Source organism: Orycteropus afer, unplaced genomic scaffold (genome assembly GCF_000298275.1).
Source record: "Orycteropus afer afer isolate SDZICR_OR568_19922 unplaced genomic scaffold, OryAfe1.0 scaffold00226, whole genome shotgun sequence".
NCBI classification, from domain to species: domain Eukaryota; kingdom Metazoa; phylum Chordata; class Mammalia; order Tubulidentata; family Orycteropodidae; genus Orycteropus; species Orycteropus afer.
In genome coordinates this window covers 5,642,733-5,646,781 of record NW_006921813.1, presented here as the reverse complement: position 1 = coordinate 5,646,781, position 4,049 = coordinate 5,642,733, and the positions used below count along the sequence as shown (strand labels likewise).

Below are 4,049 nucleotides of genomic sequence, written 5' to 3'. Positions count from 1 at the left end.
GGCAATCCTACTTCCGTAGTGATACTGCCTCGGAAACCCAAGGAGGGGTCACTATGAGTCGGGGCCGACTCGACGGCACATAACAACAACAACAGCAACAACAACCCTCCCCCTCAAGAAGTATTTTCCTAAGCGGCACTATGCCACTTTTTTTTTTTAACAGCAACTATGTTGAAGGCTACCAGAAGATGGCAGTGTCATTTCTTTAAGGAATAGGATAGTTCTGAGGTAAAAGGTTGGGTTAGGAGATGACAGAGAGCAAGGAAGCTGAAATTGTTCAGGTGACTGCTGGTTACCACCTGTAGGTGTAATTTTTACCCCAGGTAAAGCCAATGAGCTTCCCTTGGAGGAAGTGCCAGAAATTAAAAACCATAACTCTCACTACTGTAGGCTTCACCAAGAAAGATAGTATAAGAGGGTAAGGAAGAGTTCACAATTCATCTGCAACTCTTTTACCACTGGCCTTTTCTCACCTTCCTTGACACTTTCCTCTCTCATGCTGTGTCATTGTACATGAACGCTGATGAGATAAAACTTAGGGCATTCTTTGCTGTTTTTTCTAGACTCACTTATTTAAAAAGAAAGCAGTTTGGGTGTGATTAATAGGTGAGACTGAGACCAATTATATAGTCATACCCATATCCTTTGGGAGTTCTGGTGGCATAGTGCCTAAGGCATTTGACTGCTAACAAGAAGGCTGGCGGTTCAAACCCAGCAGCCACTCCTCGAAAGGAAGACTGGGCAATGTACTTCCGTAGAGATACTGCCTCAGAAACCCAAGGAGGGGTCTCCATGAGTCCAACGGACTCAATGGCAGTGAGTTTGGTTAACTCACATCCTTTTAAAAAAGATTTCCAACCTGGCATACATTTTAAATCCAAATATATATACCTATACATATATAGAAAGAGGCTTTGAGATATGTGTATGTATATATATATATACATGTGTAGTATTTGGATTTAAAAATACAAATGTAAAATATTAGAACACCAAAAAACAAAACAAATAAACAAACAAAAAAATCTCACTGCCTTCTAATCGGTTTCAACTCATAGCAACCCCTCCTTGGCTTTCTGAGGGGGTATGTCTATGGAAGTAGATTGCCCAGGCTTCCTTCCAAGGAGTGACGAGTGGGTTTAATTACTGATATACACTAAACTCTTTCCCAGCCCCAAGAGTTAACGAATCAGAGGCCACAGATTGGGTCATCAAACTGTGCCTTCTCAAACCCTCACATATTGATTTTTATGACTTTCAGATGCACCCCCATAAGCAATACATTGAGCACAAAGAATTCAAAAATTCTAAATTGAAATTCTATAATACTTGCCGAGTTCCTTTATTTCTTGTCTTTTGGATAAGCTGCTTCTCTTCATGCGACACATATAGAACAGAAATAATTTGGGTTGTCCTTGAAGAATCCCTATTTCCAACCCTCAAAAAAGAACATTGGCATTATTCACATGTGGACTCATGGAAATCCATTTTCTCAGTTCAGTTTGAAAGCTTGGAGAGCAGTGAAAGCTCATATTAACAAGCATAGCCAGTTAATTTCCAAAATTAATGAGTGGAGCTCAACATATTGAGTGTATTGTTCCAGACTATCTGATTCCTTTGCAATTGCTCTGAAACTCAGAGAAGGTCTGATGGCCAAATGGTGCTAAACTAACGATGTTTTCATATGAGGATATGAAAAGAAAGAAACAAATATTGTAGCATGCATAGACAATATTGTTTCAATTTGATGATGACAAAACACATTTCATCTCAATTTGCAGCTAGACTATGTTATGAAGTGCTAGCCAGATTGCTAATAATTAAAAACCTAATGTGTCTTCAGTCATTACCACAGGACAGTGATGACAGGTTGTAAAAAGTACTTGAATTCTGTTTGCAACATTTGTTTGAGGGAAGAAAAAATCCCTCTCTTCATAAACATACAATACTTAATAATCCAGATCATTATTCTGGGTGTTCTGGAAAAGTTAAAATGTCATTTCTGGGGATTTGCTGATGAGTGGTTAAAAAATATATATATTTATTTTACTAAGAGACATAACATTTAGAAAAACTGAGGTCCAAAATGCAAATTTATTGATAAGATCTTAAAAATAATCATTTTAGAAAACAAAAGTTAACATCGGCTTCCAGAATATTCAGCATTTAGCTTGTATTTTCTTTTGGACCAGTTTGGCTAGCCACTTGTTTCTAGTGATACAGTCTTCCTTACCCTTAGACAGGACACATTTGGCTATTTGGGGCCAGTGGTCAGAGGATCCCTTTGGATACTGCTGTAATGCTAATTCCAGAACTTCCTGTTGATTCTGAGCCCATGGCTCTCCTGCAGCATGGGATCTCTCTTTTTTTCTGGCTCTCCTCATCATTGGATTCACTTTCTTCTGATACATCAGAGTCCTTCTGCTTCTTTGCTGTGACTTTCTTCTCTGCTTCTACTCTTCTTACCTTTTGAGCAGTCTAGCTGGCTTTCACTCCAAGGCCAGGTTTCAATGATCCTGGCCACATTCTGCTCCCCTGCACCCTTCCCAGCCCCTCCTGCTACGCTTCTTCCACTCTCGCCTCTGCATCGTATTGCTGGGTGATGATGTCCTCTGGCAGGGCCATGGGGGTCTTAATGAGTTTGGAATTCTGAACTGTTGACTGGAGTTCAGTGAGTCTAACCATTCCTGGGGAGCAGGAAACTGGGTTCTTTAGTTACTTAGCATTAGTAGTCACATTTAGGGGAACAAGGGGATGCTGCATGGTTTAAAATCAAGAAGGGAGTGAGTCAGGGTTGTATTCTTTCACCACACTAATTCAATCTGTATGCTGAGCAAATAATCCGAGAAGCTGGACTATATGAAAAAGAACATGACATCAGGATTGGAGGAAGAATCATTAACAACCTGTGATATGCTGATGACACAATTTTGCCTGCTGAAAGTGAGGATGATGTGAAACACTTGCTGATGAAGATTGAAGACTACAGTCTGCAATATGGATTACACCTCAATACAAAGAAAACAAAAATCCTCACATCTGGACCAGTAAGTACCATCCCGATAAATGGAGAAAAGATTGAAGTTGTCAAAGACTTCATATTACTTGGTTCTACAATCAACACCAATGGAAGAAGCAGTCAAGATATCAGATGATGTACAGCACTGGGCAAATTGGCTGCAAAGGACCACTTTCAAGTGCTGAAAAGCAAAGATGTCTCCTTGAGGACTAAGGTGCGCCTACAAGCCATGGTATTTTCAATTGCCTCATAAGCATGTGAGAGCTGGACAATGAATAAGGAAGACTGAAGAAGAGTTGATGCTTTTGAGTTGTGGGCCTGACGGAGAATGCTTAAAGTACCATGGACTGCTAAAAGAACTAACAGATCTGTCCTGGAAGAAGTGCAGCCAGAATGATTCTTGGAAGCGAGAATGGCCAGACTTCATCTCACTTACTTTGGTCATGTTGTCAGAAGGGACCATTCCCTAGAGAAAAATGTTGTGCTTGGTAAGGTGGAGGGTCAACAAAAGAGGGGAAGACCCTCAACAAGATGGATTGACACAGTGGCTACAACAATAGGATCATGGAGCAGGAACCATGGAGCTGGCACAGGACTGGGAAGTGTTTCATTCTGCTGTACATAGGGTCACTATGGGTCAGAGACAACTTGATGGCACCTAACAACTATAACAGTTGTCACATCTGTGACAAATGTAACAATCTTTGCCCATAAATGTGGGCAATCTTTTTCTATCAACATAGGATCCCGCCTGGGAATTTATCCATACTTCTTTTTGGCTGGCTCCTCTTCTATCCATTTAGGTACTTGTTTTTTTCTGTGTTCAGTTCTTATTTTCCAGCCAACCACCCATTTGTTATTCAATTTTTTAAATAGAAGTTCCACAATCATAAGATGCAATATATGATCTGACAAGGTACTTATCTCTAAAATTTATAGAAAACTCCAACACCTCAATAACAAAAAGACAAACAATCCAATTAAAAAATGGGCAGAAGACATGAATAGACACTTCACCAAGGAGGATATT

The 4,049-nt window shown here is 40.0% G+C and overlaps 1 pseudogene; it reads right to left on the bottom strand.

The window, feature by feature from the left end:
- Positions 1–2,159: 2,159 nt before the first annotated feature.
- LOC103203750 overlaps positions 2,160–4,049 on the bottom strand; it is a 41,454-nt pseudogene continuing 39,564 nt past the window's right edge.